At 37.8% G+C, this 22,890-nt stretch overlaps 1 long non-coding RNA gene across 2 annotated transcripts; it reads right to left on the bottom strand.

The window, feature by feature from the left end:
* Positions 1 to 2,363: 2,363 nt before the first annotated feature.
* On the bottom strand, positions 2,364 to 22,850 carry LOC134138157 (uncharacterized). Of its 2 annotated transcripts, XR_009957812.1 has the most exons (6): positions 22,775 to 22,850; positions 22,456 to 22,593; positions 20,697 to 20,764; positions 18,035 to 18,080; positions 6,073 to 6,234; positions 2,364 to 2,506 (listed from the first exon to the last, which is right to left on the bottom strand). It is a non-coding gene; the product is annotated as an uncharacterized LOC134138157 (long non-coding RNA). The 2 variants fall into 2 exon arrangements; XR_009957811.1 differs by lacking the exons at positions 2,364 to 2,506; positions 6,073 to 6,234 and adding an exon at positions 14,279 to 16,803.
* Positions 22,851 to 22,890: the final 40 nt, after the last annotated feature.

The raw sequence follows: 22,890 nt of genomic DNA, 5'->3' as shown, positions 1-22,890 counted from the left end.
AACAACATCTCCTACACTTCCTTTGTGTGTTGCACACTTACGGGGTTCTGCAACATGTGATTCAACAGCAGAATGCCTCTCCACACCTTGTTGCATGGCCTGACAACATTGACATCATCTTACATCTTTCGTGATCTACATTTTGAATTTATTTCTCACAGTTCTTTTTTTCTCTTTCCTCTTTCTTCCCCTGTAGCATTTTGTTCTTCCTCTATTCATCCTCAGTAAGCGACGCCTAACTTTGGTTTGGGGCGCTGATCAGCAGGCTTGTGAAGTCACTTGCACGTGCATGTACAGCTTAGCTGCCGTATCAGGAAAGAACAGAGCACCTCTGCAATGATCGTTGAGTCTGCAATTGCATATCAGAATATCTTCTGGAAGTATTTATCTTCATAGTGGCTACAAAAACAGGGAGAAAGAAGGGGCCACTTCACACACTGTCCTTCATGAGCAAAGGACAAGCAACTTCTGCTAAACCTCACTGGCATTTTCCTCTCCCCACATAGGATTAATCTGGACTCCTGCCACATCAATAGTTTGATGTGAAGTTTAAGAAATACTGTTACAATTCAAAGATGCAGCACTTACTAGACCCGCAAAACACAGCGCATTAATCTTTTACATGCTTGAAAACAAAAATCTTTCTTGCAACTCTGTGTTCTTCTTGCTCATACTCTCTCCTCAGTTTCCTCCACTCTATTTCATGCCTAAAAGCAGCAACAGAACAGAGACCAACTGGCAGACAACGAATCAGTCAACAAGTCTGCTTAGTCTACTGAGAGCTCTCAATGATACCTTCATTTTATTCTGCACCTTTCTGTAAACAGGTGCATTTCACCTCAGGAGTTTTGCTTCAGTAAGTATTATGGGATTTGGAAAGATCTGAAAATAAGCTTAGATAGCTGGTTTATCCTATCGGTAATGCTGATAACTGCATACCTTCCTTGGCTGACAGACTAAACCTTCAGTAAAGTCATACACTACATTAGACTAACAATCAACAGAAAAACAGATAGGATTCATCTTTTATTATTGTTATTCAGCATGAATCCTGAAATGTAACAAAAGCTGGGAAAAAAAAAAGCTCAGGCTTTGGATAATTTGTTAAAAGAGTAAAATGTCTTCATCTTGATCCTAACACGGGACAGACTATACTAACTGAAGCTAACTTACAGACCTGTAACGAATCCTTCAGATGTCAGTTCAGGATTATGTATTACTGCTATTATTTCAGACCGAATCTCCTAATTTGTGTTATGGATACTAGGGTATGCCACTACAGTCCTGTGAGAAGGATGGTACAGGTCAGTCTAATAAAATCTTTGCAGAAGAAAATAAAAATGTTTTTGAACTGTGAAATATTGCAAAAAATTTACAACTGTTAGTATACTTATGCGATTAGTGGGTAACAGATTTTGAAAAATTAAAGTTAATAAAGGTTCACCCTGCTTAAAAGTCAAGAATATTAGTCAGTGAATTCAAGTGGTAAAATTCTACCACAGTAGCAAAAAACATCTGAGAAGCAAGACGATCAGCATTTAGTTCATACAAGTTAATGAACCTAGCTTCTGCTTTATTGAAATAGGTATGCTTACAGGCATTAACAAACAGGCAATACATTTTACTTTACGTAGCTTCTTACTTGCAAATTCTGAAGGTTCATCTGACTTTCAAATACAGTATCAAGGCTGTGTACGAAATGAGTACGGACATGAATCCTTTATCTGGATTGTACATAGCTGAAATTAAGATATTAAACTCAAGATTCAGTTAAATGTGGAAATTCTCTCCTGCAATAGAAAGTATTAATGATTGAGTGATTTTTTTTTCTTTTTAAAGACTGCACTATGTCTGCACTGATCTGGTACATCTAGCCTATATTATTTACATACACAACATCCATAAGGCAAGCAACTCTTACGTCCAGGAGAGGTATTTCATTTTCAAGATAAAAGACAGCAACCCTGAATTACTAGCACGCCAATCCTACAACCATTATTCACTGCAACCACTCAACACAATGAAAGGGTGCTAAGTTAGTTCTAAATAACACTGTGCAATGACTGAAAAGTTTAAAAGAAAAAGCCCACAAAAGCAAAGGTAACGAGATGCAAGACACACATTACTGAAATGTAGTAAAAAAGCATGATTCAAAACCAAAATATCTGCAGATGAAATTAATTTTTCTTTTCTGTTCTTTGCTTATAAAATGCATAATGTTAAATTCAAAATTCTGTATTTAGATGCCTACATACTTAGACTGATTTCAAGGTATACCAAGCAGTTTTCCCCAGATTTCAAAGACTGCTTGCACTGCTTACCACTGAGGGTGAGGAATGACCTATATGGCTTAGAAGTCACCTGTGGATTTTTTTTTTTTTTTTTTTTTTTTTGTAAGGTGTATTCTTTCATGGCTGGTGGGGTTATAGCACTAATTCATTAATGGATTCCTTTTCCTGAGACCACAGTGTGGAAATGGCACTGATGATGCAGCTCTAATTTCCCTCTAAAAGCAAACAGAAGAAGAAAGAACAGATATATAATTTTAGGCACTATAAATTAATCACTAAGAAATTAGAAGACTGTTTACATTCTGTTGGCTACTGTGATGAAAAATAATTAGAAAGAATGTTATTCAACGTAGTGTACTGAAATTATTTGCTCCTATTATCATAAGAAGCTATTTAAAGATCAAGTAAATCACAGTTAAAGGCAATCAATCCCTACACACTGCATGTGTTGCCTATGTTCTTAACTAATGAGATTCCCTTTGTACTGTGGAAAAGGTCACATTTTGAAAACACTAGATTAACTATCCAGATTCAGCTGTTATCCAACACAGTATTACTGCATGTAACATTCATTCCACAGCTGGGGTTTTATGCCCAAATATACAATCCCCTAAAATACATGGTTCAAAACACATACTAATATCACATCTAAATCAAGAGCACCCTAAGTGGGATGGGGCAGAAAGCCATAAAGGCTTATTAGGCAAGCTAGCACTTGAAAGAAAAAGTAATCAGAACTACATTCACTTTGCTATTTGGTATCCCCTGGAGATCCTCATGGAAGAGATGCTACAAACATGGGAACAAGAGTGATGGCTTCTTGCTAGATGATCTTTCATTGCTTTTGGTTCTAATACTTCAGTACAGAAACAGCAATGGACTACTTCCCTCAACACCTAATTAACATTATCAGAGAACCCAACCTCCCTCATTAATTCAAAATATCCCACCTGATCTTTTATAGTGTACATCCATATACTAGTTTAACAATTGTTAAATGGACTGACTCCTCCAAACAGATAGAGCAGCTATTTTAGGAGGGTCCCAATCCTACAAAACTAAGCACGTAGCTCTCTCCCAACTCCTACCTTATGTAGTCACCCAAAATTGTGCAAAATATTGTTCCACCCTATTAGAGTGGTTACTTTTTATGCTCCATGTCATAAAGCTAAAAGATTATTGCAGCCTTCCCAAAATTAAGAGGGTAAGGAATGTACATTGGAATGTACATTGCAGCCAAGGGAGCACAGAAAGCTAAAGACGTCTGTAAGTGCTTTCTATTCATGGATATGACAAAACCTGTTAGAGATCCTTCTTACAAAAAATGAAAGTGATGCCTCTTCCTTTCTTCTTGGTGGGCAGTCACTGTACATGATAAAAAGAGCTATATAAAATGATCTGCAGACCTGGTTTTAGTTCAGTTATAGCTTTGTCTTTCAATCCTGAGAAATGCACTAAATTGAGGCAGAAGTGACTCATTCTTCTCAGTAACACTGCTCCAAAGCAATTGATAGCAGAGAAACAAGATACTGGCCTATGATAGCAAGACAGAAGAGAGCGTTCCAAGACAGTTCCAACTATACCTTTATGTTCTTTGCAATTATGCCAGGTCTAAACATATTTTCTTTTCCTACTCATTAGACTATATCCTGAAGGACAGTTTGGCATGCATCTATGGGAGACAGACTCTGAAAGAAATATATGGAATACATGTCGTTTACCTAACGAGGAATGTCTACAAAATGTTTAAGTCAATGCTGATCTTAATTTCTACTACTTGCTTAATAACTAGCACTGATAAAAGAGAATCACAGGGTAAATATACTGCACTTTGCCCTTCACTATATCTAGACACGTATGAAAAACCACCTAGTACTTTAGACTCTTTCCCACAGTTGAGCTGAAAACTAAGTGTTCAAAGCAATATTTAACTGCATGGAATGATCCTTTCCATTAGAACAAGATTCCTACTGGCCTTGCCATTCATTTCAGTTAAGCTCCACCCTTTTATAGCCCATTTGTTGGCAGTGGTCTTAACAATTAATTTATATTTTAATTAGTCTATTTTATAAACTTTTTTTTAAACAAAAGGGTGCTGTATGAAAATGGAGACTGAACCAATATTATGAGCATTATGTTTCATATTCAGTGAAAGAGTACTCTTTCAGATGTGTCAGACTGTGACTGACACAATCTATTTGTATCTGCTAACACAACCACAACCAGCTCAGATAAGGCCTTCCCTTTTATCACACCAGCACTGCTATAGACACTGTAATTGCTTAGGGAAATGTCAGTTTAGCAAGAATTTGCCATCTGAAGCAAGCAAAAGTTCTTGTATACAAAACCAAGAAACTGAAACAGGTCTGTTCCACTTTTGCTTCATACTGGTAATACCCCAGCTTTGACACTGCTATCTGAAAACACTCCATCTTATTTCCGCGTAGAAGTCCCAGTAAAGAAGCTTGCAGAATAGGTCTCCCAGGAATTTATTCTGCTTAAGGGTAAGTAAAATGGTGTATATATGGGCTATTTGTTTAACTAGATCTGCACAAATTAGCAATTTAAATAGTAAAGATTAAAAAATGGTGGCTGTTCAACTCTGAAACAAATCTTTACAGTATATCATAGGAAAAGTAATTAAATGAAAAGGAGACATTTGCAATTGGACTTTTAAGCAAGTATAAATGAAATGTAAGAAGTGAGGAATAAGGATAGGCAGGGAGCCTCCAAATTTTACAAGGCTACCCAGGATCTTTTGGAGGACTGCAAGCTGCTTACCTTGGAATTTAGATCTTGAAAAATGTTGGTGTGAAATGATCATGTTCCTTCCATAGGCCAGAAAAGCACAGAGCAAGTTTCATTCTTCAAAAGGTGTTGAAGCTATTGCTCTGGAGCATGTGCAGAAAGAGTTGGGCTTACTTACAGCTGCCTGGAGGGGCTGCAATTACATGCTACCTCTCCAACACTAAACAAGTGCTCATGCTTAATAAACCTTAACTCATCTGGATCACATTTGAGATAAATGCCCTACTGCACTTACAAAGACACTCATCTATAAATCTGTATCAATGACTGGGGGGAAAGGAGCAAAAAATAGAACTTTCAGTGGTTTGATTTGATCTAATTTGATCTTGTAAAAAAAAAAAACATTTTTCTACAAATGCTGATATACAACATGATGCTAATGGATTATTAATTACTGGATGTAAGGAGAAAATTTTGATTTACATTATACTGGTAATTTATGCCACATGCATAAAATAATACTAAAATGCTTTCTTTTACTGATTTTTACACAGAATGTTACCATATTCTGGTAGAACAAAGTACATCTGATGAGAAACTAGCTCACAGCGTGTGATGACTAGTAGCTCTGCCAATATTAGCTTTATGGACCAAGTAATAGTATTATGCTAATAACAGCTGATTGTTATTTGTGCACCAGACTGTTCCAATACCATGGTGATGAGCATGCTGTTGGTGTCTGTAACAGATGGACAGAACATAGAGATATTTACCTTGATTTTTAGACAAATAAGATTACCTGTTTCATTAGCAAGTCTACATAAAAGCTTGGATAGAAACACATGATCCTATCTTGATCTCCAGTAGCAGATGGGAAGAAGAAGACAATGCACATTTGCAAAAACACTCATCGTATACAATGAACAATTCACCCTAGCTTTCATGGAGGGCAACAGCTTTGAACCACTTGTAAAAACAATGCAGCTGTTTTATGATGTTAAGAGGCAAAACCAAATTTGCCCTCTCCACTCACCTTTGGTCAGCGGCACAGCTCCTTTACAGTTCTCTGCAAAGCTGACATTTCAGGCATAGGAGATGAGGCAACGGGCTATATGCTGCCCTATTCCAGTGATTCCTTACTCACTGAATTAAGGACTCCTTAAAAAGAAGAAGGTGTGACAGCTTTCCACCATCTCTGGAGAAGAGAATGAGAAGAACAATGAACTCCCTTTAGCTCATCTTTTTGATTTGACAATGAAATGGAGAGAAAAGTACATTTAAATCCCACCACGCTGATTCTTAACTCCTACCACAAAGGTCTACATAGCAATTTTACTCCACGCTCTCATCCTTCAGAGAAATAAGGAATAAACACGGGCCTTGAGGCAACAGAAAAGGGAAATATTTTCACTATTGGTTGTGCAGTTTTGTTTAGAATTAAGCCCATGATACTGGAAAAAAATGATCTTAGGGCAACATAACATAATACACATTACAAGATATGATGCCATATACTACAGACAAACTGGTTTTGAATGACCGAAAAAGCAGTTATGCAGCAGGGAAGGGAGCTCTGACACAGGGCACTGGGACCATAACAACAACAACTCCCTTCCTATCTCAATGAAAAGCCAAAAGAGGACACTAGAATCTATTGCTTTCATATAAGAGCTGCCAATTTCCCACTGGTATCAGAAGCCAGTCATGTTTGGAAAGGAAATGACCTATTGCTGCATGGCAAAGCTAGCAGGTGCAGACGGCATGTGAACAACTTTCCCAATCACTGATCTGCCAAGGTCACAAAACAGAAATTACAAATGGTTTTAAAGACAATCATTCAGTTCCTGCCAGGTCATGTACAGATTCTGAAAGCACTTCATTCCATTTGGCATCTGAAAATGCTTGAAATAAGGCCACTAAGGTGAGGCGTCAAAGTGCTGCAGCAATATATTCCCCTCTCCAAACACCGGCAAACAAAATTCTATAAATTCAGATATGTGAATAAACACTAGCATACGCTGAAGCATCGCAATCATTCAAATGCATGCACTGGCACTGCCTTGTCTTTAATTTAATCATCCCTTAATACTGCCAGAAATTTTGTTCGAAAGCGTCTGCTTCTCCTGCAGCAGTCTGGGCTGCAGACAACTTCACACTGCCAGACTGCAGCACAGAGGTATGAGAACGGAGGTGCTAAGCGCCCCTGCCAACAGCACGAAACCCAGCTTGCGCTGTCTCACCATGGGGTGTGTCAAGTGCATCTCAGGATGAGACCAGCAGCAGTCATGCGAAGTGGTGAAGGTGTTTTCAGAGAATGCGATTTAGGATGTGGTCTCTGCTGAACATGTCGAGCAATGCCAGTGTCTGTGAGGACTATGGGTGTTAACCATGGCATGTATGTAGCTGGGGCAAAATCCTCAGAACAAAAATGAGAAAACTTTCTGCCATGCTTTCACTTCGTCTACATCTCCATCCGTCCAAGGCTTCATGTTATACCACTACAGACACGAAGAGATTTTATATAGGTTCCCATTCACATATGAAATGCACAGGCTTGAGGAGATAATAGGAAATAGCAAAGGGAAGAAGGTTTCCAAGAAACACAGAGCCACATCAGCACTTTGCTGCTCTTAGTGGGTAGATTAAAAAAAGGTTCAATGAGATCTTCTCTGCCTCTCTGTGGAGCTGGCTGAAATATGGTAGCATGTCTTCCTTTTCTGCAGAGTTTTGCATTTCCAAATGCTGACTGTATTTTCACTTGTTTTCAGTGAGAAAGGTACAACTTAGACTGGAATTTATTAAAAAATACTGCAACGATAGCTACACATAATAGACAGCAACCCTTCCTCCTTCTGAGGGTTTCTTTCCTCTATCCTGAAATGGGTGTCTGAGATGGAATGAATCATCTTCTGGAGTGCCTATTTCTCTTCGTTGAATACTGACCATTCGTGAGACAAGATGGTTGAAATTCAGAGTGTCATTCATTTTACTTTGTCAATTACTTCCGAGTTCTTCAAAAAGCAGCACATAGCTGAGTACAATACCATCGTGGGACTCTATCGTCATTGCCTCAATATTCAGTCTGTTCATTTTCACTGGGAAAAAGCAGACTTTCCATGCACTGGCACTACATGTTTAGCCTGAGTTCTACAAGTTAAACTATGTGCTTTCTGTTACGCAGTTATGTAGCAGAAATGCTGCTAAATTATCACCACGAATTGGTCTAGAAGGATGAAGTCAGATTTCCAGCATGAGACCAGACAGTGAAAATCTCTATGCACAAGGCATTGCCAAATTCAAGGAGAAAACATATGAGGAGGAGGGAAGAAACAAATAAAATGAAAAATCATCCTGTTCTTGAACTTCTAATTTTTCTTAGATACTCACTAAGGAAATCAGTGAAATATTAACAAAATGTAGTAAGATGACAATATTCTTTAGTATTTTTGAAGGATGCATTTTTTCCCCACCAACCTTATTCCTACACTGATTTGACTGTACTTTGAATACAAACCTTCTGTTTGTTCTCCTTTTCCCTCATAATAACCAGCTGCAGTCTACACCAATACAGAACAGACTTACCCCAAACAACTGCTGCATCCACATAACAACAGTACAGTGGGTCAGACCAAAGGCCCACCCAGCTCAGTATCCCATCCCTCACCGAATATTTTGTTACGAGGCTGAAAAGGTCACAGGGACAAGGCACTCAGAAATAAGATTTCCTAGATATCACTTTGCCACTACAAAGTGCTCTGTGATGATTTTCAAGGCATTACTGAGCTGGCTGTCACCTAAAGCTTATTTCTGGCTTGATCTACTCTGCTCACTAAGCACAAAGAGTACTCCAAACTTTACTCATCTAGACTCACCTGGTACATGAAGCGTTAACAGAAACAAAAAGAGGGCACTTATCCTTCACGATATCTAAGGAAGGCTTCAAGTTTTATGCCCTTGCCTTCTCATGCTTGCTTTTAAATGTAAGAAATCCAGGTCCTTACTAAAAGAATATTATAAACTAGTGGAATTAAAACATCATAACATTACAGTTGAGTTTTTGAGTAAATAATAATGTTTTTTTTAAAATTAAAAATATAAATTCTCATTTGTGGTTCGCCTTTTTTTTTTTTTTTTTTTTTTAAGATTCAGTAATTCCACCCTTTTCAGTTCTCTTGTGGCAGATAGCCATAGATGTCTGAGTATTTTTGTATGGGAGAAGCAGAAGTAGTGGCCAACACTTTCTCCCCACATTTAACCACCAACCTGTCAGGCCTTTTTCATACACTGTCAAGAAACAAAGAAAAAGAGATATATTTCTTCTAAATGCTTCTAAGGTCAAGTTTATTGATTTGCCATTGACAGCCTGTAACCAAAAGTAGTTCCTTTCAAGACAACTTACTGCACGTTCCAACAAACTCAGTTCTAACTTGTTGACAAACATGTCTGATGCAGGAAAATGGTCCAAGAGCCTAAAAACACCACAAACTTTTCTTGCCCTGGAGTTCAGTCTGACGTTGGCTAAGCTTACGCAAGCACAGATCTGAACGATCAAACTACCTGAGCCTGTGCAAGTTTACAGCAGCGAGCGCACTGCTCTGGCAGAAGTCGGTTGAACACTCCAGTCACACAACCTGTGTCAGAGTGTTGTGAAAGAGTCATTTGGCAGGTTTGACACCACCTTAAATTCTTTAAAGAGGGGGAACCTAACCTACCTCCCTCTGTATTGTTCAATATTATAAACTGCAACCATTTGAAGCAGGACTGAAACTCCGCGAGCTGGCTGCTGGCAAGCAGGAACTGAATACAGACGTCTACTATCTCACAGGGCAATAAAAGCAATGATATAAAAAAAGATGAATAGGACTTGACTTCCTCACATTTAATAAGATCTTATCCTTAGATAACAGCTGTGTTGTTAGATTGCATTAGTAGACAAGCTAGGTTCTAGTCTACATACAGATCTTGTACAGGCACTACTACCTTTCTAGAAGCATGATTTTGCAGTTGATTTAACTGAAAATGCTATTATGTTACAAGCTCTAGTGACTTTTATATCCTTACAGATAATTTCATAGAGGCAAAGAAGTAATTTTATTGTACCTAGATACACAGATTCTCCTGTCCTAAAGCTATTTTGTTTTTGGTGGAGAAAACCTTGGTAATTAGATAAGCATATAGATAAAGCCTTTTTGTTTTGTGCAAGCAAGACATATGTATCTTTTTACATACAATGACATGATCTACATGAAGCCTGCATTTTATCTTAGAAAGGCTAATTCAGGGTATACATTCCTTTGTATACACTAAAGTTTTTTGCTGGTGTTAGCAAATACAAGTTAGCATATTCAAAATCATCCTTGGAGCTACACAATTTTTTGGGAAACAGAGAGGAAAAACATGCAGCTGTTTATTCTGCATAGCTCTTCTGATAGTCTTTCATTTTCCATTTAAGCATTTTTTCCCCCTGGAACAAAGAGTAGCCTGCCACTACCATATACTTCAGCTACTGGTTCTCAAACAGTCAAAAAAGGGTTATTTTTCAAGTCAACTGAAGCATTAGCAAAACAATAGAGCTCTGACTTAACTGGAGGAAGATTTGGTAAAAACGTTGATAAAAACTAAAGAAAATTATTATGATTCATAAGAGGTAGCTATTAAAATTGATCTAGATACATGCTTAGGTAGGTTGTTTATGCATCCTACTTACTGGATTTTGGTTTTCCATACATACCACTGCAGCTCCCACCCAGAAAAAAAGAGTATATATTACTTTGGAAGGACTAACAGGTTAAGTAAAATGAATTATATCAGTAACAACAACCAAACAAAAAGTTTTAAAAATGTAATTATATATAGGTTTGTACCAACATCTGGAATATTAACTGTACATATTTTCACCTAATAAATAACAAAGTTAAAAAAAAAACCCACCAACAACAAATCCCCCCACAAAAGTACAATGTTATAAAAACTAGTACCCCAGCTTCTCAAAATAGCTTCATGAGCCACAAAGTGAAAGCACATTGCAGTGCTGCTTCTAATCACCCTTTCAGCCAACAAGAACAACTCAAGTTTGAGATGACCTTGTCAGTTCTGGTAATTGCCGTGCTTGGGGGAAGTGCTTTCTTTAACTGTTCTGATTTCCTAAGAGAAAAAGGCGTCTGTCATAATATTTTGCGTATGAGTGCCTATTCCCCTGTCTTCATTTCTTCCTCAAATAACTGCTGAATCTAGTGTGTGTTTTCAACTAAATTTGAAAGCAAAACAGAGGTTTCAAGCAGCACAGTTGTTACAAGTTTAGTACACAGCTAGAAAGGAGAAATCCAAACAGTGCATCCAGCCACGGGAAAGGATGGAGCAAAAGCGCTACTCTTATCAGACATAAGACAATCCATCTAGGACAGACACAAAGACCATCCAGGCCAAGGGAAAAACTTAGACCGGAGCTTGTCCCTGACTAGCGATGAAAGAATCCACCATGAGGCACAAATCCATCAGAAGCCAGGCTTCAGTGATTCCATTGCTCATGGACCTACTTGTTCACTTCTCTTAGATTTTTCTACCACACAAAGATCTGGCATTTCCAAATCATCTGCTCATGTCTTTCACAGTCTGAGGTTATCCCTTATACTCGAATTGCGCATTTCTCTTAAAAACAGTCATTTATATTTAATGAAGACTTTTTTCCACCTTCAGAATAGATCTTTGTGCTCCAAATTCTTAAATACTTCTTCAAATACACTCTTTCCATCTATCTAGAACTTTTCTCAGCGTAAGAAACCATTATCTAAGATGGCTTACTGGTATTAGCTGTAAAAGCATGTGGAATTTTTTTTTCTTGGTTGTTGAGCTTGGATATTCAAGTCTTTTTTGCAGAGGCCAAAGTCTTGCCTGCTACTGCCATATGTTTGTGCATTATCAGCAAGCTATCATGTTTCATACAGATGTCTTTCTCTAAATCTGCCAGTGACAGTGGAGAGGATTAACAATGCCAGAAGTTCCTCACCACTCCTCAGATGTGTGCACAGAAGAGTTTATGGGGACGGTGCTAAATCAGGTGAAGTAAAGTCAGCTAGCATATCTCAGCTTGGAGTTTTAAACTGCTTAAAATAATCTGGCTAATTTTGCTTAACATGAATTATTGAGAACTTGCAAAACCTGCTGTGCTGACAGGTCAGTAGGTAGCTACTAAAAGGACCCAAGTAGCTGAGGATGGGAAATCTCTTTCCTCTGCGCATCTGGATCTGGAATAAAGCTACTGTCCATGTTCCGAATTAGGCAAGGCTGCAGCTACTGTTATGCTAAGAAAATCAAGAAAGAAAAGAAATGTTGTCTTTCAGACTCCAAAACCACCCAGGTAAAAGAGGAAACCCTATTTCTTCAGCACTACGCACATTATAAGGCACAGGATTATTGCACTTTTTCATAGAGCAAATATTTTTCATTCTTTCTCTAGTCCCATAAACATGACTGTCAATGAGTGAAAATTAAAAAGCTTAGTTTAAACACATATACAGAACAGCAGTTAGATTCAGTCTTTTATCTAAGAGTGCTTACCAATACTGATGAGGTATAACAGGCAAGTTCTTGAACATTGAACAAATGCTGCCTTCTATGCAGACACTCTGAAACTGTGTGTGCTTAATGCCTTTTAAGCATCAAGTAAGTTACATTTCTTGTCTTTGGAATGATACAGGAATGTTTAAAGACTGAGTTACCTGAAATACCATCATGACAACCATACCCCAATACCACATCTACATACAAGAGGCACAGCATGGCCCCATATTCAGTACAAAGAAAAAGCATGTTTTTACATTGTCATCGCTATCATCTCACTGCAGAATTTCTGTAAAGCCAAAGAGTCTTTAAGACCTGCCTGTGCCTTGTTCCAGCTAGTGCTGCCCACTCGAGTTAGAGTTATTTCTACATGAATAAGATGTGAGCGATGCAACCAGTGAAGACTGGACTCTTGGTGATTTGTACCTCAGAGGGGAGCTTGAATGAATTTTCAGTCATCTAGTAAGAAATGAGTTCACGCAGCAAATCTTCCCTCAATAGAAGGCAGTGCTAGAATCTCTTTCCTTCTCCCAGCAATCTATTTTCATAAAACTGATAGGAAGCTGGAAGGTTGGAATCCTCTGTCTCTCTCCTGTATTTAAGTGAAACGGCCAAGGGGCCATATTATTAGCACTGGATGTTGGGATAGACAGAGTATGATCACATAGGCCTTATTTCTTTAGGGAATCAGGCTCAAAGAACCACTCTTTATGCACTAAAAAGGCAGCTGTTAACTCACTGAGTTATTTCCTATAGATGAAGGCAATGAAGAAATAAAGCAAGCGATGATCTTAACTGAGGAATATATTACTCTTTGGTAGACAGATGGGAGAAAAGCCCCTGAGGAAATTTAATCACCACACCCTGTTAGTTATTAAAGGACTGTATGGAATCCATGGCTGTGTGACTGCTTATGCAAACTTAAGAAAATGTTTGTTTAATGAAAAGATTAAACAAAAGTTTTCATGACAATGTCTGCTACCAGGACTTAAGTGTTACACAAAACCTGATCTTGCTTTCAGATCCATCTATGTAGACTATTTTGTCTATGTGGAACAGGTAGATTTGTGCCTGCACAGTTTAACTAAAGGATTCCAGCCACAGGGGGTTAAAAAAAAAGGCAATATTTTATGTCTACAGGCTCAAACAAAAAAAAAAAATGAGCTTCAGAAATTAGTTCTCCTATGGATTGAGGCTTACTCCTGTGGTTTACACACACGTATACTTTCTAAGTAAAGCAGGGTTGCAACTGATTCTCTTCTAAGGATTTGCTGCTTTGTAAACTTTTAAAGGAAGACTTTTCATGTGCATCAGTACCTCTGATACCTTCTTGGCCATAATTAATCCTTTCAGCTGGGCTGTGGAACCTGAATAACCCATGACAGGATTCATACATTCACAATTTGTACAAAAGACAGTATTCTGAATGCCTATTCTTTGGCCCCTCAAAAAATAATAAAAGAAATAAAATTAATGAAACTTACTCCACCCCCCAAAAAAACCCTGACCTGGTGCCTTTCCCCTCACAACCCCTCCCCCCCTCCAGCTTCTGAGCCTTTACATCCCATTCAAAACTGTGTTACCAAAATTTTTTTCCACAACCACAAGAGCTGGAAACAGAATGATTTTTTTTTAATTGAAATTTAGACCATAATACATATTTTTAAGATCCAAGGCTCTAAGGAAAATCAAACAATAAATATACAAAAATTATAAAAAACAAGTTAAAAGCAAAATTTTTACAGTAAATACTGGAAATAAGCAATTCTAGAGAACCCTCCGGCTACATTTTGATTGTCCCAATGAATGGTACTGTTTATATTTTTCAAAAAGATTAAAAGTGGGATTTTGCACACAGCTACTGTGATTCATTTCATCTTTTTTTGTCTTTTTCCAAATAAGCATTTTCACAGGGAAAAACCAGTGATGTCACCAAGTTCCTCCCTCTGCTGAGGCAGAGTAAGTGCAAGGTTCTGCACTGGTTTATTGATTAGAAAATTTCAGTCAGTGACATTTTTAACAAAAGTAGGTTCTCTTGCTATTACTTTGTGGTGGTTCCTTAGGGAGAAACAAGTACCTTATACTCTCCATACAGATCACAGCCAGGCAATGGATAATCATTTGCCCTTCCAGAATACTTAAAAGAAGCTCAGAAGTTAATATACATATTATTTAAATAAAACAGCACAATATTTTATTGAAGATTATTCTTGTTTGCAACTTGATTTGCCGTAATAAGAAGAAACAAATCCAGAAGAAAATGGGACAGGATAGGTTCTGCCTCTCCATTATGCTGCAGTCTTTTCCTCTTCCGATATTAATCTAAATATTTCAAAATCTAAGAAAACTCACATAATGTCACATTGCAACTGTTAAACAAGTCTGTTAGATTTTGTTAATTATCAGTCAAAATGGACAAAGCAAGTTGCTGCCACCTTTAATAACTAAGCTGCTTGTCATTTCAGTGTTTAAGAACAAGAGCTCAGAACTGAGTTATCTGTGCCTAGCTTCTATTTCAACTAGGATCTGTGCTTAACTAATAACAACAGTGAGTTGCTACTCAAGGCTGCCACCTCCTGTCTTAAACCCCTAGTCATTCACTGGCTAGCAGTGATCTGATCAGAGTGCTATTCCTAATACACTCCCTTTGCTAGTAAAATTAAATTGTTTATAGAAGGGATGCTTCTCCAAAAATAGTTAGACACAAATATTTACGTTAGTCACAAGAAAAAAAAAAAAGATAGGAAGTAGATCAACTGTGCAATATGTTTACCAACAGTTGTATTTCCATGGCTATCCAAAGCACTTACACCTAATGAAAATCCAAAAAAGAGATGATTTACTTCCTAAGCAGCACTATGCCACGTTCCACTATGCTGTGTTTCAGCACACAGGCCTGTTTTATTATGCATGTTAAACAATCCTCAGATAAAAATACATTAGTAACATCTGAAACGTATCACAGCATTTATAAATGTTGATTAACCAGAGAAATATTAAAGGGAGAAAGGATGCATTTTTTTTTCCTATGATTAATACTAACTTTAAGCACAAGTGGAATTAAAACTCCGAAAATTAAAAAATTAGAGGACGGCCTTACACTTTGCTCACTTTGGATTTCTGACAGTTCTTTGTGTATAATCAATTAGGCTGCAGCCTTGCAATCTTTTATTCACATGTGAGACTTTCATTTTATGAGTCTGGCTACTGGAATCAAAGTAAACACACAGTATTGTGTTATTATCTAGTTTGAGAGCTAGAATACAAAAGTATTTGACCAACGTAGCAACTGAATACTTGAAACTAGTAGAGAAAAACTTCCTTAGTGTGCTACATCCGTTGTCCAACTTGAAACAAAATGATAGAATGTCATTGCAAATCAAATCCATATATCTGCATATTTTAGATCCCCACCTTTTCGTATCTGTTAAAGCATATAAATTTAAACACTGCAATTTACTTGATTTCTGTTATTCTTTCATGGTGAGCACTCTAACTGAAAGGGAGTCCAAAAATACTAAAGAAAGAGACAAGGATGTTTTCCCACTGTTGTGCACATACAACCTCCACCCAATTTTCACAAAAATTTTGCTTTTATAGATCATGATAATTTTTAAAATGGGAGGTTGCTCAGCTCAGATCAGTAGAAGTAGCCTTGTCTCATTTTCTCTTCTGTGCATTTTATTCAAAACCAAATCATTACTCTCTCTAAATTAAATAATGAATCCCTTTTCATGTTAACAGCCATCATATCATGTATTGAAGAATCTCAATAGCTTTACCTACCCACTGCACATGTCAGGAAGACTATATTTTTTCATTTGTGAGCTGTAATTCGCAACTGTGAGCAATCTAGTGTGCACTGGCAGAAAATAATTCCCTTTAAAACAAACTTCTTCAATGAAATTTTCTCTGAAAAGGTTTTTTCCTTTGAAATACAAGACAAAAAGTCTTTGCAAAATTGCTAATTAGAAGTTTCATATATCTTTCAGCATAAGAACATAAACAGAGGTTTTCCTTATTTTAAATGAATCTTGCATCTACTTATATGAGTTGTTTGCCCATTTTTGTTCTCAATCTTGGTAAGTCTTTGGCTTCCATTTAACCATGGTACCCTCCAGAGGCCTCTGGGAGGAATTCCAAGAGCCACACACACAATAAAGCATCAAATGCATTATTTCTCTTCTGCCATGGCAGTGAGCAGCTAAGGAAAAAAAAAAGTTATTTTTGAAGGGCAAGACCTTGCATTGCTTTTATGTAGTGAAGTTCTTATCACTAAACAGCGTATGGTAAAAAAGTGATTGTGTTGAATGTTGGGACTGCACTGCACATGAATCAATCAAATGTGCAAATGTCCCTATTTTTTAAGAAATACATTTCAAATTTTAAGATCAGTTTAGTCTTCATTAAAAATGAGTTAAAAAAGAGTTATTTTGAATAAAAGTAAAATGTACAATTCAAACCTCAAGTCATATCACATATTGACAATTCCTACACATTCTGGGAAAGCTACTTAGTAAAAGATTTTACACTTCATTATGAAATATTTCTCATTTTAATTACACTAGGTGAAACCTTCTTGGTCTTCCAAACAGTGTACAGAGCTCTCCAAGGGCTGCAGAACAAGCACTGTCAAGCAGGAGAGCTTGAAGAACCTTGCAGCACAACAGCGTGGCAGACTTCCCAGCATCCCATGGATGCGGAAGATGTTCCCATCTCCTAAACTCTCTGCACACTGCTCCCAAGCAACATACGAGCCAAGATTGAATCTCCCCAATATTCTTGCACATGGCCTATTTACTGAGCACGTGGTCGTCCGTCCACGTCCTACTTCCATGATGCAAACTATCCTGAAATCTATGGTCACACCTCATCTTGCTTTAGTGACTGCAAGTCTCTGCTTTCAAGTTCCTAGTACGTACAGATGCCTTTCTTATCCTCAAATGAATTACAATAATAGACAAACTTCAAAGCCAACTTTAATTTACTCTCCCTTGCCATCAACCTGATGTGGAGCTAGACTCCATACAGTGCTGTCTATATGTTCTCATTTGGTAGTCCTACACTGTCCCACTGTCAGGGACTTACTTCATTTGCAATTGAAAGGATTTTCCCCGATCATCTTTACCTCAAAATTATACTGGAACTTGATTCGCTTATATTTGTGAAACACTGCAGGATTTCATCTTAATGAAATTTATACACAACAGCAGTTAAGTATATCATAATTGATAGATATCAATCTATCATAATGCACTTGCAAACAGTAACTTTTGATCATAAATTCAATATCCTTATGGTCACATACATATGTACACAAATGGGAGATAGCTTGATTACCAGTGACTTCCTTTAGTCCAAGTCATATTTTATCACAAAGACTTTACTGTAACTTAATACAGACTAATCAAATAATATATACAAATTGCTGTTACCTGAGGTGTCATGTCCTCTGGAATTTTTCTGCTTTTCTAAGTATTCCTATTAAAAAGAGTAAAATAAGGGATACTCTTAAAATCCAACAGCATGTATTGGATTTCCTTCTAAACAACAGCATACCATAGTCATGTTTTTACAGAGACCAAGCATATACTCATACAAAAGTATTATGTAAAAGCTGAAATTGAAAATAAAAGTGAAGAAGAATGGTAAAAAAAAATCAATTTGTTAAAAGTGACATTTATTGATACAGTGCTGAACTTCACAGCAATCAAGTGTGAATCAATTTGAAACTTCTTTAGTCTTTGAAAATTTGAGGTGAAAAATCAACTTTAATGATCATAATTCTACCATCAGCAAATCATGTCAAATTCTTATTTTGTACATGCTATGGATGAATTTTAACAACTACACTTATTTTTGAAAAAGTCAGTATTCAAGTTCCAAGTAATAAAAAAATCAGTGTTGTGATTAATGCATAGGACTGGGCATCAGATGATTTTAGATTCTACTCTTTCTCTGTCTCAGGCTTCCTCTATGAAAGTAATCACAATTACATTTTAAGAGCTGGCATCTAATTTTTGATATCCCAGATTTTAATATCTGGAACCCAGTTTTCAGAAACTGGTCTCTTTGGCTTCATCTAGAACATAAAGAAGCCTAGCAAATCAGATTTCCAAAAGTCTGAATTTCCACTGGTTGTCATTTATATCTCTGCAAGGTGTACATAAAATGCTACCACTGATATAAGTGGAGAATTCAGATTTATTGACAGTTTACATCCACTGCACATGCCTAAGCAATACAAAACATTTGAGGCAATGGAGAATAGAGTCCTAGAGCATCCTGACACCTACAGTGAGTGAGTCTTTATGCCTAAGGCATTTAATTTGCACATTTCAGGAGTTCAATTAAGGTCATTAGAAAATAAAGTGCTTAAGATAAGATGATGCAGTTGAAAAGGCAGGTTTTCTGTGCATTATTATAGATTCATGAACTGTTTAGGTCCCTAACTTCCAGTGAAATCACTGGAAGTGCATGCTCTACAGGGATCTAGGCCTTTGTGACAAAGCCTCATCACACATACAGTGATCAAAATTTGTTATGATTTGCCTTGTCTGTATTCTATAATATAACGTCACTGTCTGTGATTGTGCTTTAAAAATTTTGAATAGCAGATGCCAAATATACTAGTGATGCTACACTGGGTGCCTATTTGAATCAAATTTGAAAAATAAAATGACCTTTATACTATGTTCTTATGTTTATCAGGAAACAAACAAACAAAATTAGTAGCTCATACTTTCCAACTCTGTGATTAAAAAGAGTTTTCTCCATCCTGTGAAGAAATGTAATTGGAAAACCCCCAACAGTAAAAACTCGTTCTCAGCACATTTTAATTATTTATCCAAATCACAGAATCACAGAATAGCTGAGGTTGGAAGGGACCTCTGTAGATCACCTAGTCCAACTCCCCTGCTCAAGCAGGGCCACCCAGAGCACGTTGCACAGGATCGTGTCCCAGAAAGTTTTGAATATCTCTAGAGAAGGAGACTTCACAACATAATACCTCTCTCAAGAATCCTAGTGTAACCTACACTGTATCTATGATTTGCATGAAGATGTTTTGTAATCATGCCACTGTTTCCAACTAACGTGACCCAGATGGGTGGTGCTAAATAGGGAGGAAAAGCCAGCCCCTTTCGTCCTTCACAGAAATCCAGGCCTGCTGAGCACTGTCATTCAATGTAGGGACATCTGAGCTGTCTTCTATTAGCAGGAAAATTATCTGACATAAGCTACCAGGGCTACACTGCTTCTGGTGCCTAAGTGAGTTTGGTTTTGATAGCCAGGTAAGTTAGCTATTCAAGATTTGATAAAGGCCAGAGTCCCTTAATGCTAATGAGGTGGTCATACTACGTTGGGGGGAGGAGGCAAATTTGTTCTTTAAAATCAAAATCTATTTATAGGTATTCAGAATTTCTGAATATTTCTAACTTGTTATATACACTATTTCATAAACCCAACAAACAATACCAAGTGTTTAGTCAATTTTAAGGGATTTTTTTCTGTGAATCAGAAAAAAAAAAATACTTTGCTAAGGTAACGAAATCATTCTGTGACAAAGGCAAAATACATGAAAAGGAAACAAAGCAGATTCCTGAAAAGATGGTGATGAATAGTAACAGTATGGCAAGACTTGCTGTTAAACTTAAGGGGAGCTTCTTTTCTTTGCTCTGCCAGAACAACACAGAAACTGGCCTCAATTTCCCCAGCCAGCACAGGGTAGAAAAGGCAGCTCCTAAGACACCTGCACTGAGAGGGCTCAGTAAACAGTGAGAGTGGGGCTGGAAACACATTACTTGCTGTGCTTTTGGACTCTCCAGGCTGCTTTGTGGTAGAATTAAGAACGTTTCTAAGGCTGACCAGATATGGAAGAGATATCATCTGTTTCTCTGAGACGGTCCTTTCTCTGCTATACTGAGCAGACGTCTGGGACAGCTGCCCCAATAACTCATTCTTCTCTTTCTGCTCTGAGTAATTCCTGTCTCTCTTCATATGGTTTCTCCATTCCTGCACATCAGGATAAGCACAGATCGCTTGATTGGTAAGTTCATAAAAATGTATTCCTCTCAGTACAAGATAGCTGTACTTTACCTGATAAGCTTCAGCACTCTGCTTAGTCATCATGCTTTTATTATCTTCTATCACGAAGCCTTATTCTCCTGCAAAGCCATAGCACCATCTCCTATTAGGAAACTGTGGACAGTTCTTTCCAGCACTTCAAGAACAACAGCAAGTGGAGTTCCAACACTTTCTGAGAGCAAAAATTTCCATTTACACAATGTTGTGCAAAGGATATTTTTCAACTAACTGCAAGAAAACTTAACTATGAAGCATATAGACAAATCTGATAGATTTCAAAAACACAGAAAACATTTTTATTTATTATTTTCTTATACGCTTGCATATTTCTTTACAATCTTTTGAGCAGGTTGCATTAACTAGAACATACACAGAATGGAATACATGCAGGTTATATACAAAGAAGGCAATTGAAATGTACACAGTATCCTAGACTTTTACTTATGAATTCACTGTTTTTTTACCCTTCCCTTCCAATATATATTTACATTGTATGACTGACCTGCCAATCCCTGTATCTTGGGTGTAATTTAATTAAACCTGCTATTATGATTCATTAATAAATATATTGTACTTTCAGCATGGTTCAAGCACTTCACAACAAATACTGACGTATCACAGAATCTCCCTGGCTTTGAGCTGTTCCTTGATGACCCTTACACAGAGAACAGATCTCCTTCTCCACAATGGATACACTGGCACAGAGAAGACATTCTCCATTACCCTGCTTGAGCAAATGGCACTGACAAATGCTGACCACAATACAACGTTTCTCCTTGCCATTAACAAGGTTGCTGCCATGCTTTGCAACCTTCCTTAATACAAGCTTGGTTTCCTTTCTCTTTCTTTCTTTTTTTTTTTTTTTTAATTATGAACATGAAGCAGTATCTTAATTCATTTAACCAGTAAAATGAGCTTTAAAATACAGCTAAGTTCAAACCATATTGTATTTCCTCTCCTGTATTGTACAAAACCTCTGATAAAACACTAAAAATCTTTTAAGGCTATCCAACAACTGACAGCAATAGTTGGTAGCAAGTATAGTGATGGATTTAATGACTATCCTGGGCAGTACGGAAGTTCCTCCTTAATAGGCCTATTTCTGTTACAGGACCTGCATCCCTTTGATGTACAATTCTACATGCTATGCTAGACACAGCAAATTAACCATTTATTTTGCAGTGATCAGCAGATTTCAATATCACTGATTCTTGAGTGCCTTTAATTACAGTCATTTCTGACTGAACTTCTCAAACTAACCCTTTAAAATACAGATTTTTATTTAATTAACAGCCAATATCACCTTGGAAAAGGGATCATGTACTAAGTTATGGAGGTCTATATTATCATAATCAAATTAAAATCTTAAGCATATTTATAAGGACCTAGAGAACATCTAACCTCTGAAAAGTTAGCTAATGCACCTTGGTTTTTTTCTTTTCTTCAGATCTCCGAGTTAGAGACCTAGTTTGCCTCAGAACAGACCGCATTTTGCTGTCATTCCACACGAGGAGGCATCGCTGAAGCCTTCTCTCTGACAAATCAACATACGATTAGAATCCAAACTGTAGCATTTTTCATTCACTGAGCTACTCTAAGTAACGTTTCTGGACCAAGAGTGGGCTTATTAGAGCAATCGCTTTTTGTAGCGGGCTTTAACCAACAGCATAAATCCTTTACTTTTTATCAGCATCAAAACATCACGCATTGGAAAAAAAAAAACCACTTGAAACGAAGGTTAAACGCACACGTGTCAGGGCGCAGTTCATACCAGGGCAAGGCCGCTACCGCTCCAAGGCGACGGGGCGTCGTTCCGCTGCAGCGGCACTGCACCGGCTGGCTCCGCCGTGGTTCGGACGGCCTGCCCGCCCCGCCGGATCACGCCATCGCCTCTCACCACTCTCCACACCTGGACATCATTAAAGCGGGGAAAAAAAGAAAAAAAAGAAAAAAAAAACCTGAACAGTCAAATATTATGAATATTCTGATTTTTTGAGAATTTCTTATTGTTCCCACCAGTCTGTAAATCTCGAAGCAGAAACGCCGCCCCCCCCCCCCCCCAAGAGCCGTTACTGACGCGCGCCACGCACTAGCTAATAACGCCGCGGGGGGGGGGAAACGCTGCCTGGGAGCGGCGACCTCCAACGGCTGCGAGCCGCCGCCATGGCAACGCGCCGGGGCGGGCGGCGGCGCCGCCGATTGGCCG

This window comes from Rhea pennata, chromosome 3, assembly GCF_028389875.1.
Source record: "Rhea pennata isolate bPtePen1 chromosome 3, bPtePen1.pri, whole genome shotgun sequence".
Lineage (NCBI taxonomy): Eukaryota > Metazoa > Chordata > Aves > Rheiformes > Rheidae > Rhea > Rhea pennata.
This window is presented reverse-complemented; position numbering and strand designations above follow the sequence as displayed.